General features: G+C 31.0%; 1 long non-coding RNA gene across 5 annotated transcripts in view; it reads right to left on the bottom strand.

The window, feature by feature from the left end:
- Positions 1-1,817: 1,817 nt before the first annotated feature.
- LOC103313821 (uncharacterized) overlaps positions 1,818-19,266 on the bottom strand; it is a 42,881-nt gene continuing 25,432 nt past the window's right edge. Inside the window, exons 3-6 of one of the 5 annotated variants that reach the window (XR_010336279.1) lie at positions 4,627-4,710; positions 4,488-4,580; positions 3,504-3,832; positions 1,818-2,214 (exon numbers count right to left, since the gene is read on the bottom strand). This is a non-coding gene — a long non-coding RNA (uncharacterized LOC103313821). Of the gene's footprint in view, positions 2,215-3,503; positions 3,889-4,487; positions 4,725-19,266 lie in introns of all 5 variants that reach the window. The other 4 variants (XR_001574547.2, XR_001574548.2, XR_001574546.2 and 1 more) reach the window with 4 other exon arrangements.

The raw sequence follows: 19,266 nt of genomic DNA on the forward strand, positions 1-19,266 counted from the left end.
CACAGGAACGCAAGAGGGCAAAAAAGTCAAAGACGTCTTGTGACATTTTTAAAATTTTGCAAAATATTTTTGTTGAGTTCATTTTGGGGCACTTCCTGTTGTAGCAGCTTGAAATTTTGCATGCTTACATAACTTTTGGAACACTATTACGTCATGTACTTCGATTTCCGATTTAAAAATGTGCAGTGCTATTTCGGATCCTGATGGAGATACGGGAACGGGACCTAGCCTATTCGATAGCCCGGGAAAAATACTACGGGGCGGTTGGGTTTTCAAAAGGGCAGAACCACCCCTCTATCTCCTACAGGAACGAAGATATTTCGCATTTTGTGAATTGCAGATTTTCTTCAATTTTTATAAAAATTTTGATAAGTGAAGGAAAATTTAGGTGAAATTCTGCAAAATTTTAAAAATGGATTTCATATCAGGATCATAGGAACGCAAAGAGGTCAAGAAATTTTTAGCGGCGTTTGCATGCAACCAGTTATACACATGCGTGTATTTTGAGTTATATATTTTTTCTCATTACCCTTTTGCATTCCTGTGATCCTGATACGAAATCCATTTTTAAAATTTTGCAGAATTTCACCTAAAATTTCTTTCACTTATGAAAATTTTTATAAAAATTGAAGAAAATCTGCGATTTACAAAATGCGAAATATCTTCGTTCCTGTTAGAGATAGAGGGGTGGTTCTGCCCTTTTGAAAACGCTACAGACCCGTAGTATTTTTCCCGGGCTATCGAATAGGCTAGATCTCGTTCTCGTATCTCCATCAGGAACCGAGATAGCACTGCACATTTTTAAATCGAGAATCGCAGTACATGACGTAATAGTGCATCAAAAGTTATGTAGGCATGCAAAATTTGAAGTTGCTATGATAACAGGAAGTGTCTCAAACTTATGTTCAAAATATTTATAATTTCAAAAGCCAATAAACAAAACAGGTTGAATAAAAACTCTAATAAAAAATTTAGGCTTTTTTGGTGAAAATCTTTATTTATTGCGATTTATTTGGAAACATATTTGCGAGTTAATTTTGGGGCACTTCCTGTTGTCGTAGCAACTTCAAATTTTGCATGCACACGTAATTTTTGAAGCACTATTACGTCATGTACTTCGATTCCTGATTTAAAAATGTGCAGTGCTATCTCGGTTCTTGAGGGAGATACGGGAACGGGACCTATTCCATTCGATAGCCCAGGAAAAAAAAATTAAAATTTAGGTGCAGTGAAATAATTCTGCAAAATTTTAAAAATGTATTCCGTATTGGGATCACAGAAATGTAGAGGTGACAAAATCTTTAATTTTTTTTGTGGTTTTTGCACGCAACTAGTTAAACACATACGTGTATTTGGGGTTGCTTGTCTTTTTTCATTACTCTTATTACAGTTTTGCGTTTTACAGATTGAGAAAAACAACAGAGCTTTTTTGTTCAATACTTTTATTTAAGGTTGTGTGTGAACAGTGGATTTTTAGGTGTATTTTGCATTATTTTCATGTTTTCCAATTTCGACAAATGACACTGACATAATTTTACAGGTTACTATTAAATTGAGCTTAGACGAGGTGCTAATTTACAGGTTACTTTAAGACTAAACTTAAACAACTATGAAAGTAACGGTAAAACAATTGCAGATTACTGTACTTTTGTAGTTATAACCTTGGTGTATAGATAGCGCTAATATTATTATAGATTCTTGTGCTCTTATACTTAAAACTTTGTCCTATAGATAGCGCTAAAAACATTACAGATTATTTATTGTACTTAGAATCTTGGCACCGACACACCTAATTTACTTTCGATATTTATCGCATAGATGGCGCATTTAAGTTTATTTTTGATTATTTTTTACAGAAAATTCTAATTTTTAACTTTGAAATAACAATTTACGTTTCTTTGACATCATTAAATAAAACATCTCTTTTCGTGCCGGCATTCCCATAACCTGGTACTCTTCCTAAGCCTTTTTTGTCTAGCAGTAGCAGTCCACCGAGCCGAAGCTGGAGATATTGTCTGGCTTATACCAAGGGCTCACGTCGTTCCGGGTACAAGTCATAATCCCAGCTGTTTTCCTTCTAGGGGCGATTTTCTGGGGAGCCATCCGGTCACGAGAATTCCTCAAGAGCTGCCAACCTTTGATCTTTGTTGCCAATTAACAATGCGTCCGAATTGGGCTTGTCGCCAAGTCCGAATTGTGCAAATGTCAATAAAACTGTGAAAAATTTGTGAATTAATACAAACTGATAATCACAACCGCTTACTAGAAAACAAACTCATTTGTGAAACAATAATTTCTAACTTGCTTTAATTGCTTATGTTTAAATTTTTTGTATCGAGGGTTGGTATTCTGGGAATAATTCTAAGGAACGAACATTCTGCACCTAGTCATTGGGCCAAACCCTTCGACCATATATCATATAGACTGGGCAAGGTGAGATTTGTTTTGAAGCCAACATGTGCAGGTGGGGCAAGGGGAAATAAGGCTTGGTACGCGAATTTGACTCTTAGGTACCCCTTCTCTGATTGGTCCATTCAAAATATTTCCAAGTGTTTCGTTAATATTCGTCAAACTTCGTGCTTCACGATTGTGATTAAAGGGAAAAATTGTGAATTTTGGGCTTAAATTTACTTGTGAATGGGTAAAATCTGGTTTTTGCGTCGAAATATACAGGAGAAAGTATTCACAAGGGGTATTCATCGGTAATGTCATCCGTAAGTAAGAAAATACAGGTGTTAACCTAAATCTGGAAACACACCAGTGGCGTTGTAACGTATTCTGATTTTCCGCTTTGATACTGAATATTTTTGAATATTACAACTCTGACGACATGTCATAAGATAGAATTAGAAGTATTTTAACTAAGGCATTTTTTTTGAAACTCGAAAACTTAAATTATTTCTGAAACTTGTAATGTTTTTTCAATTGTTTGCCCCTTGACTACGAGCTGCCATTGAACAAGGAGTAAGCTTCCTCTTGCCCCTCACTCCTCGCACCCATACATGTTGGCTTCAAACAACCTGCCTACAAACTCGCTTTACGGCGAGTCTATATGATATATGGTCGAAGGCCAAACCCAATTCAGAAAGGCTACAATTCGACTGTGTACTTGTTCGAAAATTACAGCCGTCCAATGCAAATTGTCAGCTACCTGATTTTTAAACTTTTTATTAGCTGTTTCAAAACTATAATTGGTAGTTTTCAAACAACTTATACATAGTGACTCTAAATTCCTTCATACTCGATCTGTAAAGTGGAGTTCAAAAATAAAAAAGCGCAAATTTAAATTTTCCTATTTTCCTTAATTCCATCTCTAACACGATACTTCTGTAGATTCTGATAAATCAAAAGATGAATGGCAGCAAAAACACATTAAAAAGAGAGGTACTACTATTTTTCATTAATTGGAATAATGCAAAAATGCGTTAAATAAATGAAAACGGGTAAAAACGACAAGTTAAGTAAAAAAAAAACTCCAAATAAACAATACTGTTTCCACTTACAATTACAAAAGCTGTCCACAAGATCCGCCCGGATTTCTAATAAATAGGCGACTTGCCTTTCGACTTGTTGCAAAAATACAATCCTTGCTCTGAAAAATCTGAAGCTGAGGAGTTAACTGCCAGATACTTGTTGACGAATTTTTTCTACAGCCTCTAGGAGACGACGTTTAAAGCCTATTTTTTGTCTTGAAAGCCTTGACGCACCCCTTGAAGCAATATCATCTGCACTTCCGTAACACAGGACCGTATCAGTTCTTCTAGTAGTAGTTACCAGTGGCGTACTCATCTTTTGCGCTTAAATTTTCCATGTAATTTGCTTAATATAGTACCTAATGAAATTTACGTGATTTAGCGATATTCAGTGAAAAAGTACGTGAAAATATTTCTTTAAAAAAAAATATAAATTAATAATCGAGGGAGGGAATAATGAATATTCGTAATTGTTCTCGACCCAAAAAAAAAGTATTTTAGTTGACTTGAAAGATTGATTTACAGATTTGAGCAAGTCAGAACTGAAATCACCAAAGTGAATGCAAATTCTAGTTAGAAGAACGCTGCAGTCAGGAAATGACCTTAATTCAGTTCTCTTTTCGGAAATCGAGCAAAATTTGCTTGAACATCTTGTAGAGAGTTAAACAGTTAACTGAGAGAAAAATAATGGATAAGTTTATGTAAAGCTCGAAAAACGGACACCCTGTACATTACGATTAACATTAATATTACGTCTACTAATCGCTAAAGCCATTCAAGATAGAAAAGTTGGACATATTTTTTCACGGCGGGCGAACATTTCTGAATTCAGAGACACGTAAAATTTAATTCTTTTTCTTTCTAATGATTTAACAAATAAATGCGCAACGTTAAAGTCCTCTAATGAGAGGAAAACGATAAAATCTACTAATAGAGACTAATCGGCGAAAGAGGCAATAAATTGTGCGCTGTAAATGAACATACAAGGCCTTTATCAAAAGAAGACCAACTAACTTTCGATAAATTGCCTATCTTCTTAAATAAACGGTCCCTTGCATGGCTTCACTCGTGCTCTATTGTCGGATCGTCTGCACTTGGACTATTCTCCTAGAAGTTTTTGCTTTTATTTGTTAACTTTACAACAGAATAATACTTATCTGCACACTCGTCTATACTTCTTAAAGTTGAAGGAATGCTTGCAGGGACAAAAAATAACGCTAAAAGCTGTTTTGAACGCCTGAAACAAAAGCTCTCAACAAAAGATAAAGTCAATACAGTGTGTTCTTCTTATTCTAAAAAGTGAATAGACTCGCTTTTAATCAACGTTTATATGACTGTCTGAATTTTTACAAGCCCGGGCTCCAGCGCCGCTGAATAAACTAAGCAAAGTGGTGTAGTTTAGTTAATTACATCAAATGAAAAGTTCATCACTATTTAATTAAATTTAATTTGGCGATTGCAGTAAATTAAATTTTAACGCTTCAGCAGTCGAATCCAAATATTATCCAAGATTCTTAAATGGCCGCAATTAATAAAATTAATTATGAATAAACGTCGGCCATTCCGGCGCGAACAAAACCTTGAATTAAGCGTCGCCTGTTGTACTCATAAATTGAACATTCAGACGTGAAATGCGCAATAAAACTGGAAGGGCATTATCCGGTGTCTTTCATCCACATACGACAATTTATTTCGGCCGCACATACGCCCGACTGAAGTGTAACAGAATACGACAAGGTTTACTAATTAATGTCCATTTACCGAGGAACCGCTAAATGGTTTCGTATTTCCCTTTTTTTAAGAGCCCTCATGCCTGTGATGGAAAAAAGCTCGGGATGAAAGAGGTACTCACCCATATGTGATCAATACGAAAAACACCTGGGTCTAAATAAAGGAACGATGGAATAAATGAAGATAATGCCGCTTTGTAAATGAGCAGATGCTGGGGCGGAAGTGAGTTTAATAATTTAGGACTTATTAGTGGGAAAAAGTTGTGCGAAAGGCAAGCCACTTTTAAGAAAGTTCTAACATTATTTTCTAAATAACGCATAAGTGGAGCATTAGCTGGATGCACTCTACGTTATAAACTAATTCCCTGGTTCCCCTATTACCACAAAACCAGGCTAAATATGAGAATTTTGATAAAAAAAATAAAAAATCCTTTTCCAGACATTTAACAAAATGCTCATTTTACATATTTTTATTTATTTTACTGAACACACATAACACTATTACTCTTTTAACATTCTTTATACTTATGTTTAATAGTTTTCAAGTTACAATAACTTTTTGTTGGGATTGAAAAATTCATTAGCTACAGGCCTTTTCTCATAGTTTGCGATGGAAACGAGAGAAAAATATGTGAAAAATGTAAGTTTTTTAAACCAATTCATTTTGTTTTCACAGGACGGACAACACAATTCTGAACAGAGTTTGTCGTTTGTTTAATCAGAAATATTTTTATGACAAACTATGCAAAAATAGCTGTGATTAGTAAGAAATTTTCTACAATGTTAAAAAAACCAACATAACTTGAAAATTATTACAGGTAGGTATAGAGAATGCTAATACAGATCGATACAGAAACAAATTCTCCTCAGACCAGTAAAAAAAATGGGAGATCCTATTTGAAAAAATTAAGTTATGGACACTTGAAGTTGTTTAAACTTAAGCTTAAAACTTTTGGGTTTATTAATTTTTTTCCAATTTTGACACACTGGAAAACAGATATAGGCTTTCTCTTTTAATTCCCCAAATATTATTTCAAAGTCTCTAAAATTAAGAAAGTTACCTATTTTTTAAGTGACAGGTGCAAATCCAAAAAATTTAAAAAATCTTAAATATCTTGAAAACGGTTGAATTTAGGTAAAAGAAAAGCTGATAAAAACTGTCTTAAAATAACTCAACTAATCCAAAACGTAGTGAAAAGCATTATATTTGAATTCAGATTAATTATTTTTTTGCTAAAAGTTGAGGAGATTTTCCGGCCGAATAAATACCTAAGCAAAAACACTATCACATTGTCTCATTTCGTTAAATTGAGATGTTTATTTTCATCACTTTCTGAGAAGCTGATATATTACAGCACCGAGAAGTGTCAGCTTTTCAAGGCATAAAGTACTTTGTTCAGTTTCAGTTCTATTTCTACTTTCAAAACCAGTCTAAATATGAAAATTTTGATAAAAAAAATGACAAATCTTTTTCCAGACATTTAATAAAATGCTCATTTTATATATTTTTATTTATTTTGCTGAACACACATAACACTATTACTCTTTTAACATTCTTTATACTTATGTTTAATAGTTTTCAAGTTACAATAACTTTTTGTTGGGATTGAAAAATTCATTAGCTACAGGCCTTTTCTCATAGGTTGCAATGAAAACGAGAGAAAAAAAAGTGAAAAATTTAAGTTTTTTAAACCAATTCATTTTGTTTTCACAGGACAAACAACACAATTCTAAACAGAGTTTGTCGTTTGTTTAATCAGAAATATTTTTATGACAAATTATGCAAAAATAGTTGTGATTAGTAAGAAATTTTCTACGATGTTAAAAAACCAACATAACTTGAAAATTATCACAGGTAGGTATAGAGAATAATAATACAGATCGATTCAGAAACAAATTCTCCTCAGACCAGTAAAAAAATGGGAGATCCTATTTGAAAAAATTAAGTTATGGATACTTGAAGTTGTTTAAACTTAAGCTTAAAACTTTTGAGTTTATTAATTTTTTTCCAATTTTGACACACTGGCAAACAGATATAGGCTTTCTCTTTTAATTCCCCAAATATTATTTCAAAGTCTCTAAAATTAAGAAAGTTACCGATTTTTTAAGTGACTGGTGCAAATCCAAAAAATTTAAAAAATCTTAAATATCTTGAAAACGGTTAAACTTAGGTAAAAGAAAAGCTGATAAAAACTGTCTTAAAATAACTCAACTAATCCAAAAACGTAGTGAAAAGCATTATATTTGAATTCAGATTAATTTTTTTTTTGATAGAAGTTGAGGAGATTTTCCGGCCGAATAAATACCTAAGCAAAAACACTATCACACAAAATGTGAAAAATTTAAGTTTTTTAAACCAATTCATTTTGTTTTCACAGGACGGACAACACAATTCTGAACAGAGTTTGTCGTTTGTTTAATCAGAAATATTTTTATGACAAACTATGCAAAAATAGCTGTGATTAGTAAGAAATTTTCTACGATGTTAAGAAACCAACATAACTTGAAAATTATCACAGGTAGGTATAGAGAATGCTAATACAGATCGATACAGAAACAAATTCTCCTCAGACCAGTAAAAAAATGGAAGATCCTATTTGAACAAATTAAGTTATGGGTACTTGAAGTTGTTTAAACTTAAGCTTAAAACTTTTGGGTTTATTAATTTTTTTCCAATTTTGACTCACTGGAAAACAGATATAGGCTTTCTCTTTTAACTCCCCAAATATTATTTCAAAGTCTCTAAAATTAAGAAAGTTACCGATTTTTTAAGTGACTGGTGCAAATCCAAAAAATTTCAAAAATCTTAAATATCTTGAAAACGGTTAAATTTAGGTAAAAGAAAAGCTGATAAAAACTGTCTTAAAATAACTCAACTAATCTAAAACGTAGTGAACATAATATTTGAATTCAGATTAATTATTTTTTTGCTAGAAGTTGAGGAGATTTTCCGGCCGAATAAATACCTAAGCAAAAACACTATCACATTGTCTCATTTCGTTAAATTGAGATGTTTATTTTCACCACTTTCTGAGAAGCTGATATATTACAGCACCGAGAAGTGTCAGCTTTTCAAGGCATAAAGCACTTTGTTCAGTTTCAGTTCTATTTCTAAAGCCAACACAGCAGACCTGCCGGCGTGCTCCTATTTTTATAGTTCACATGTATAAGTTTTTTCCTTTTTTATTTGTTGTGTATACACCTGGCACCCCACGCACATAACCTATGGCATATAACGCTCCGGATTTATTTCTGTCATTGGATGTGAATCGAGAAAGTAAACAGCTCCAAAGCAAATTAAAAGAGCCATTTTGATACAAAACGAACGAAAAGGCGGACTTTATTTAATCAGGAAAAAATATCAATTTAACGCTTGATGGTGGCAAAATGAATCACATTATTTTATACAGGGCGTTGGGTTATTGCGCCAAATTGCACTGAGCAAATTCGAGGGCGTATTGGATTTCTGATGTGTTTGCCGATCTGAGTACATCCAAAGATCACAACGACTGTCTATACATACGCTGATACAATAGAATTGCATTGCAGGGGTTTCGGAATATGCAAGCAATTTTGCGCATAAATATTTGAAGAGCTCATAGAACATCACGAAATGACAAAGCTCAAAACCTAAATTAAATAAACTCAAATAACTATAATAATTTTAACAATGTTTTTATCAATAGCGTGCTCAAAAACTGGCGCACCAACTCAATGGTGCGTGGTAGAGAACTGGTTACATATAAAGGTAAAAATAGTAAAAAAAATTCTTTGTATTAAAGTTATTGATAAATAACGGATTTTAGATAAATGATATGTGGCAACGTTGTTTAACAGTCATGATCGCAATTGAATTTAAGCAACAATAAAAATAAATTATTTTTGAAACGGTTTCCTAGGAAATAATTCCCAGTGTTGTCACATCTACACATTGTGATTTTTTTGGATAAATTTTAATTTTTTTAAATTAAAAAAACTACTAAAATCTGATAGTAAATTTAAAAATAATTATTCATCATTTTGTTACAGAACGATTACCTGGTATGAAACATAAAAACATAAAAAAATAATGAAAACTGAAGAAGTTAACACAATAAGTTTGTAGTTCCAGATTTTTTAAAATATGACTTTAGGAATTTTTTCAACATTTTTCCCGTAATCTACACTTGCTTCTCAATAACATACTACTGAGTTGGTGCGCCAGTTTTTGAGCACCCTGTATATATTCTTTTTTTGCAAAACAACACATCTTTGTTTCCTAATCTAGTAAATACTTAATTATACACGAATGTCAACAAATTCCTTGGAGTCGGCTTATTATTTTATAATGCAAGTGGAAAATGTATATTTAATAAACTTGTCACACAACACGCGGAAAAAAGCCCTAAAATCCAGCATTCGAGAAACTGCAGCAAAATGATGCCTGAGATTAAATATCGTCTTTAAAGTTCTTTTACTTAAAAGTTGTTTTGTAAATTTGTAACACCGTGTGACATCAAAGGTTTTTCTCTGTTATTTGTATCAGGGGAAAACTGCGACTAAAAAGAGACAATTTTATCTTGTCAAACATAAGGTCCTAGTTTGTTCCTTTAATTAAAATCGCTCATAGGTCGCAGATAATAGGTTGTGATAAGAGGGTGCGCGCTATTCGCAGGCGATTTTCTAATAATCCTTATGTGATAATTGTTTCCCAATCGGTTGCTACACAGCATAATTGGGTGCTTTGGAGGCTTATCTGCAATTTTCACCGCAGCCAAGCGTGACAAGTTCACCTTAGCAATATCCAATACTGTTCTAATACCTAACCTAATGTCTCCTCTAGAACACCTGCAGTAAATGAAATACTTTCCTAATTAATGTGTTTGTTATGAATAAACTGGTTAACACAAACCAGAAACAAGAAATTTAAAAAACTGGAATTTAGTGGCAGTTTTGTGACGAGAAGTTTCCGAAAAAAACTCAAAAAATTGCAATTTTTCCTTTTTTCAATTTTTAAACTGCGATTACGGTGAATATTATTATGTGTTTCAGTAATGGTATTAATTTATCTGAAAATTTGTACACATATTTTCAAAATGGTAAAACCGAAATAACTTTTGTTGTGGTTTTGATTTGCCTGAATTTTTTATAAATAAAAAGAAAATTTATTCGTCTTCATCCTATATTCCCAAGTTTTCCAGTTATTTATACTTTTTAATTTCTTTTTAGGATTTGCATCTTCTTTTTCAAAGTCTGGTAACTTTAATATTTTTAGATATTCTGAAATCATATTTGGGTATTTATAGAGACCTTTTTTTAACTCTTTCGTTTGGCGTTTTAAAATTTTGAAAAGGAAGTTAACAAACCTCTAGAGGTTACGTTTGGACAATTTCACTATTCATTTTTTTTCTTTACTTAAGAGAATTTAATTCTGCATAACCTGTATGTATCTTAGAAATTTGTGACTTGTTAACTTTTTTGAAATTTGAAAACCACATACGATTTTAAAATATTTAAAAATAAAAAAAAACGGTTTTTAAAGAAAAAGGTGTTCTACTCTACGTTATAAACTAATTCCCTGGTATTAGCACGAAACCAAACTAAATATGAGAATTTTGATAAACAAAATGAAAAATCCTTTTCCAGACATTTAATAAAATGCTCATTTTATATATTTTTATTTATTTTGCTGAACACACATAACACTATTACTCTTTTAACATTCTTTATACTTATGTTTAATAGTTTTCAAGTTACAATAACTTTTTGTTGGGATTGAAAAATTCATTAGCTACAGGCCTTTTTTCATAGGTTGCCATAGAAACGAGAGAAAAAATGTGAAAAATTTAAGTTTTTTAAACCAATTCATTTTGTTTTCACAAGACGGACAACACAATTCTGAACAGAGTTTGTCATTTGTTTAATCAGAAACAAAAAATTAAAAAAATTGGAATTTAGTGGCAGTTTTGTGACGAGAAGTTTCCGAAAAAAACTCAAAAAATTGCAATTTTTACTTTTTTCAATTTTTAAACTGCGATTACGGTGAATATTATTATGTGTTTCAGTAATGGTATTAATTTATCTGAAAATTTGGACACATATTTTCAAAATGGTAAAACCGAAATAACTTTTGTTGTGGTTTTGATTTGCCTGAATTTTTTATAAATAAAAAGAAAATTTATTCGTCTTCATCCTCTATTCCCAAGTTTTCCAGTTATTTATACTTTTTAATTTTTTTTAGGATTTGCATCTTCTTTTTCAAAGTCTGGTAACTTTAATATTTTTAGATATTCTGAAATCATATTTGGGTATTTGATAGAGAGACCTTTTTTCTACTCTTTCGTTTAGCGATTTAAAATTTTGAAAAGGAAGTTAACAACCTCTAGAGGTTACGTTTGGACAATTTCACTATTCATTTTTTTCAAAAAGAATACTTCATTTTTTCTTTACTTAAGAGAATTTAATTTGCATTAGCTGTATGTATCTCAGAAATTTGTGACTTGTTAACTTTTTTGAAATTTGAAAACCACATACGATTTTAAAATATTTAAAAATAAAAAAACGGTTTTTAAAGAAAAAGGTGTTCTACTCTACGTTATAAATTAATTCCCTGGTATTAGCACAAAACCACGCTAAATATGAGAATTTTGATAAAAAAAATAAAAAATCCTTTTCCAGACATTTAACAAAATGTCCATTTTATATATTTTTATTTATTTTACTGAACACACATAACACTATTACTCTTTTAACACTCTTTATACTTATGTTTAATAGTTTTCAAGTTACAATAACTTTTTGTTGGGATTGAAAAATTCATTAGCCACAGGCCTTTTCTCATAGTTTGCGATGGAAACGAGAGAAAAAATGTGAAAAATTTAAGTTTTTTAAACCAATTCACTTTGTTTTCACAGGATGGACAACACAATTCTGAACAGAGTTTGTCATTTGTTTAATCAGAAACAAAAATTTAAAAAATTGGAATTTAGTGACAGTTTTGTGACGAGAAGTTTCCGAAAAAAACTCAAAAAATTGCAATTTTTACTTTTTTCAATTTTTAAATTGCGATTACGGTGAATATTATTATGTGTTTCAGTAATGGTATTAATTTATCTGAAAATTTGGACACATATTTTCAAAATGGTAAAACCGAAATAACTTTTGTTGTGGTTTTGATTTGCCTGAATTTTTTATAAATAAAAAGAAAATTTATTCGTCTTCATCCTCTATTCCCAAGTTTTCCAGTTATTTATACTTTTTAATTTCTTTTTAGGATTTGCATCTTCTTTTTTAAAGTCTGGTAACTTTAATATTTTTAGATATTCTGAAATCATATTTGGGTATTTGATAGAGACCTTTTTTTAACTCTTTCGTTTGGCGTTTTAAAATTTTGAAAAGGAAGTTAACAAACCTCTAGAGGTTACGTTTGGACAATTTCACTATTCATTTTTTTTCTTTACTTAAGAGAATTTAATTCTGCATTATTACCTGTATGTATCTTAGAAATTTGTGACTTGTTAACTTTTTTGAAATTTAAAAACCACATACGATTTTAAAATATTTAAAAATAAAAAAACGGTTTTTAAAGAAAAAGGTGTTTCTTTAAGTGTAAATATTTCGTAAACGTTTAAACATGAGAAAGCTGATAAAATGTCTTTAGAATAACTCGAGCAAAACAATAATATCAAGAATAATGCAATAAAAAGCTTCACATTAAAAATAACAAATTTTTAATCGAGTTTCTGTAAACCAAAAGTGCTGCCACAAATCTCAAATAAGTATCTCTATTACATAATTTAAAATTTTCTCGATATCGTAATTAGCAGCTTTAGGCTTTTGAGTTAAGAGCTCAAAAGTTTAAAAATTAAAAAAAAATCATGTGTCCATTTAAATTTTAAAGAATCAAGATGTTTTATCTAAAAATTAATTACTTTTAAAATGTAGATAAAACAGTTTTGTGTTTGAATAAATTAAAAATAGTGAGCAGAAATACATAATTCGGCAATTATGTTTAAAATCCCCCGAAATAACCGATTGTTTGTCAGTTTGCTGCATAATTGCAGTTTGCCTGTTGGAGATAAAATCCGCGATAACCAAAACATTGTTGGCACCGGTTAAATTCCTCATATACCTCCAGGCTGTGCACCTAGCGTGTCGCAATAGCGAATCAACCCATCCGAAAAGAGCTGCAGACGGTTTTAGAAGGTTTGGCAGGTGAAATATGAACTGGGTTAAGCCGAAGGTGGAGATAAAACTAGGAAACGTAACCACGTTGCCCCTGAACATGCGAGAAGTTTACATTGAGATTAAACTTATACCCACATTATTAACTTCTTATTATCCCTGTGATGTCTAAAATAATTTCACAACACTGCAAGTTCGTGCACAAAGCTTGTTAATTGTTAACACGCTGCAAATGCTCAAAGCTGTTTTGCGCTGTTATTGTGTGAATTTAATTTGACCATTGTATTCAACTTAAACGTACCATTTTTCAACGCTACTTTGGGTGTAATAAATCGTAAACACTGATTAATTAAATTAAGAACTGTTGTAAACTTGGTCCAACTAACAAACTGTACGGACAGGTGGTGGGTTAAAAGTTTGTTCGAAAGTAAGTTTGTCCTGCGAAACTGATGAATACGAGGAAAAAGCCAAGTTGTTGGGCTCGCTTTATAAGTGAAATTCATACGAGAAGATAAGTGGGAAATGAAATTGCATTTTACAGGCAGAGGAACCAGATTTAATTCAAACAATCTTGAAGTGGCTATGATATTATGCAGTTTAGATAAATTTACAACATTTCCGCTTTGTGTGCTTAACGACGCAATAAACTGGGCGGTAATAACACAGACTGCATTCCACCCAATATTCAAATGTATTAAAATTATATTCACAAACAAAAATTGACAAAATAAGTTGAGAATATTCGGTGGGAAGGAATAAATCTGGGCGAGAATATTTAGAAACCTTGCAAACACGATATTATAAATGTTAGGCTTGGAAAGGAGCGGATATCCCGCGTTGAAAAAATGTGAAAACACCAACAGAGAAAATACGACGTGCAGAGAACGTGGAAAATAAAAGTGCTGATAAAATTTCGATGCGGAATTAGACAGGCCGCAAATAAATTTTGACTGAGGAGGAGCACAAAAGGAGGAATATTAAAAATTTGTAAAGGAGGAGAAACTGGGTGAAAGTGTTGGGCTGACAGCCGCTTTTCTAGCGCTTTTGTGTAGAAAAAAATTGGGAATAAGGAATTATAATTGTGTACAGAAAATCATCCTATTAAAATGCGAATAAGGCGAAGCCTCCCGTGTTTTTTTAAATTTATTCCCACTGCTTCAAATTCAGATTTTTTTAATAATAATTAATAATTATGTATTAGGGAAAATTTTAAAAGAAAGAGCCCATCCACATTTTTTTATTTTGTTAAAAATAATGTTTGTTAAAAAAAGAAAGCATAATGAAATGCCGATTTCGAATGGATTATTTCGTCTTTGAGCTCACAATTCAACTAATAAAAAAGATTTTTCCAAACTTAATCTAAAAATCGTCATTATGTATAAAAATAACGCTATTTCAGCAAATTCTTCTGAAGAAATTCACTCTAATTCTAAATTCTAAAGATCTTACTTCAAGTAATTTAAGCGACTTTGGTCGTTTTTGCACTAGAAACTTATTTAATTTACTTTATTTTTGAACTAGAAACATACACAGTTCAAAATGTCTTGTCGAAAAAAACCGGAAAATTGTCGCTAATCTCGAAAAATTTAACTGATTCTTGACCCAGAAGTTGACTTATTTCAAGAGATTTGTCAGAAAGAAGTTTAGAAAATTATCTTTTTTGAACCAGAAAGACACTTTTAATTCAGCATACGACATAAAAAAGTTTTTATTCAAAACAAAGTTTTTTCTACGGGTAACTAAAGGTTAGGATATGAAACGACGTACAAATAAAACGTCCTTGATAGTTTTGTTACTGACGCCAGAGAACCCAGTTGTTCCATTGCCGTCTAAGTTTTCAGAGCAATAATTTTGAAAAAATGATTGTATTTGTATAACGGTTAACACAAGGCAAACGAAAAAGGGCAGATATATACCTTCTACTTCTACTAATTTGTACTCTGTCCCATATTTTTCAAAAGGCTGCGAAAAATTTAAGATTAAAGATGCAAGAAAAATTTTAGGAAAAAAGTTGTAAAGAATGAAATTTTCTATAAAAAAAATCCGCGAGACCATATTCCTATCTTCTACTGTTTAGGTATAAATTAACTTTCCAATAGTTGACCAACGGTAAAATAAAAATGTTTTTATTTTAATTAAAATCGTTTTGACTTTGATAACAATATGGTTAAAAAATCTACAACTAAAAGATGCAAAAAATAATAAAACCTAAAAATATAAGCAAAATATTAGCTATTTCAAAACTATAAAAACGCCAACGTCGCATTTTCTCTCAAAATTAGCTATTCGGTAAAATGCGACCTTGGCATTTTTATAATTTTGAAACAGCTAATACATAGTTTTTATTTTTGTTATTCAAGAATTCAGGTATTTCCAGGAGAATATAAAGTTGAGATTTTATTATGATTTAAAAATAAAATATTGAGTAAAATAAGAAGATAAGAAATGATAAGAAAAATACGTTTCAATTCAAAACAAGGCTTAGTATTTTTGTTAACGTAAGAAATGAAATGAAATCATTATCACAACAAAAGGAAACAGCGACCCTAATTAATTTTATCACACTCTCCATCAAATATATTTTTGCTCTTGACTTTCTCCATTATAAATGTGACGCTTTAACAGCATTAAATGCAAAATCATTTCAATTATGTCCACTCTGGATGAGGTAATAAATTCAAAATTTGTTTAGTAATTAAAGGTACAACGACCGAACTATTTTTAGTCACCATAAACAGCAGCAAATTTTAGACCGAGCCGATTTTAGAAAATTAGCGGTTCTGGGAAGGGTTTCACCCAAGCAGAGATTCTCTTCCGCTAATTACTATTGAAAATCGCACCCACAAACTGCCTAATTTCCATCCATCACAATTTAATTTACTACTCCATTTTCCCTCGTCTTGAGTCGGTAAAACCAGGGGCACTTATGACATACCCCTGCCCCCAAATGTTCTCTCCGTGTCGCCGTAATTATAAATCAACATGCTCAGGTTTGTTGGAATAAGAGAGCATCAAATTGATCACCGTGTTTCGTTTCACAAGTCTTGAGAGTGTTTGATGAAATGAAATCAATTTGGTCCATGTGTGCTACAAGCGCCCACATGCAGATGTTGGCTTCGGTCCCCAACCATTCATCTGGTGGCAAAATGTGAGGACAGTTTCAATCCTCTTAAGTGGATGTTATTTTGTCAAGCAAGACAACACGTGCATTAACATATTTAAATTTCGGCACAAGCTGATATTTTACGAGCGTTTTATGGCTTCCTAACAGAGCAAAGTTGTAAAATTTTGGTAATTACCCACCACTGGGCGGATATTGAGAAATTCGACAAATTATTATTAAAGCGCAGTCTTGGACCCTTTCAGAGACTGGGTTAAAAACTTCACTATTAATTTATTTGTTCAAACGAATAAGTTGGACTGCAATAAACTTTTTTAAGCGAAATTACATTTTATATGACGATTATGACACAAAAACTTTCATTTTACTTGTATTTAATTTAAATTCGGTGTTTAGCCAAAAGCAATAAAAAGATTTAGTCAAATGAGTAATGTGGATGATATTTCAACAAAATTCTTTTTGGTAATGAATTTTCCAAAAGGATGAAGAGATTTTAATTAAATTTTTAATTAAATACATCTTTTTTGTTTTTTTATTTTCGTGACATTTAACAAACATGGATTTTTTATCAAATTAAGATTTTCAGCCTCAAATTTACAAAGTAAAATTGGTGATAACTTGCGTTATGATAAAACTACACATAAATTTATAACTTGTAATAATTATTATCAGTTTGAATCGAATCTAAATAAGAGTGATCATTGATCAATAAACACTTGAATAAACCCACACTTCACAGTTCTGTTCTGTAAAGTATTGTGTTCTGAGTTAAAAAAATCCAACTCTTCTCACCAAACTGCCAATCGATCGAATTATTATTAGTGTTCTTTCTACAATAATTCTGTAAACTTCTATCTCGCGAAATGCATTAGCACATACGAATATTATTTTAAACATGAAAACTCAAAACTATTCTAACAAAGCCTGTGGAATGTCATTATTACACAGTTTGTAAAGGTTTATAAACAGTTTTCGCGATTTCGAAAAGATTCAAATTGAAAGTCGATGAATAAAGACTTGGATGCCCTTTGATCTTTTTTTCAAAATAACAATAGCCGAAGAATGGAGAAAATGATTCGAGTAAGCAGAAGTATAACTATTTAAGATTTTGACGATGATTTCCACATTTTATTCGATTACGTTAGTGCAACATTTTGTTTTAAAAATACTAGATAAAGTGTGCTCTAAACTACAACACACCCAGGATTTGTGCTAAGTGACTTTTGTTAGGTCTTTTATAAAATTTACAAATAAAAGCACTAAAAATTATTTAGATCCATTAAGACGATTGAATACTTTTTATTTTATGCGCATTTCAAAAGTTTTTTAGATAAAAACCAGAAAGATCTAGTTTTTTTTAACAGAACTCACTGTTTTAAGAGATTTCGACCAAATAAAAGTAAAGAAAAAAAGAAAAAATGTAACAAAACACAGAGTTCTAAGCAAAAATATGGTACCAAGAGTTTTATGCATAAACTATTTACACTGGGAACAAAATAATAAGACCATTATCAAGTTTGTTAAAAATATGATCAATTCAAAATTGAATTAAAGTATAGTTTGCAAGTCCGGCAAAATTCTATTTTATTTTTCAAATGACACCCTATTAGGCCGATTTTTTTGGTTAAAGATAAGAAGTGAAAATTTTGCTTAACTAAACTTCTGATTTAAAAAAACATGCGAAAAATTAAATAAAGTCTAAACAATGCCGTTGTTACAGTTTCCCAACAAGTTAACAAGTTAGCATTAAAAAAATTAATGCAAAGATCCTAATAATATCAACAACAAATCACAAAATAATTCAAACTTTGTCGTATTTGTGCTGACAATATACGTATGTTTTATTATTATAACATTAAATTACTTATTTAAAAGAAAAACACTGGATTACGTATAGTGTAGATAAATTATTGAATTAGAAGTCATTTTTTAAGCTTAAACATTAATCAAAAAAATTGTCGTAGACGGATACCATTAAAAATGGCATAACTCGAAAACTGGAAAGAATTAAAAAAAAAAATTTCCAAAATGATCACATTTTTAGCAATGTATTAAATTTCATAAAGTGAATAGTTAGCCAAAAAACGTATGGCTTTATAATTTTGCCCAACTCTTTATACAGGTCCGCTAATAAGAATAGTTACGGCTAATTTTTTTTTATTAAAATATGTTATTTTGAGTTAAAAGTGTTACTTTAATAATTATTATTAACTTTTTATTTTTCTGCCAAACTGCAGGCGCACAGAGCCAATGTTAGATAAAGACTACATTTCCGAGACTAACCAAATTTTATTAGTTCGATATTTTTTCGACACTACTCAGAAAAAAAAATCTCTTCTTAAAAATATTAAACTGACCCGATTAAAAAAATCAAGTTAGCCTTATTGAAAAATTTAAATAGTTTAAAACACATACCAAATTTTAATAAGTTTTAATAAAATATTTAGGTAACCGTGTCCATACTTTTTAGCTTACCTACATCCACATACATATTTATTTTTTATGATTTATTTATTATAAACTATTTACTTCAGTCAGTTCTCAATGATTTAGCTTTTTTGAGTGAGATATTTATTTCGAGAAATTTTACCAAAAAATGTCGAAAAATCGCCGAAATTGGCCTAAAATGCGTTCAAAAGCTCGCTACTTTACACAGTTTTTTTTAGTATAATATGGAACGCAGCCCCACTACTTTACCCCTTACTAGTAGCAAAGCATCTTTCAAAAAACTATTTACACTATTTTATATCTGGATCATATAGGAAGAAATACAGATATA

This window comes from Tribolium castaneum, chromosome 1 (genome assembly GCF_031307605.1).
Source record: "Tribolium castaneum strain GA2 chromosome 1, icTriCast1.1, whole genome shotgun sequence".
NCBI lineage: Eukaryota > Metazoa > Arthropoda > Insecta > Coleoptera > Tenebrionidae > Tribolium > Tribolium castaneum.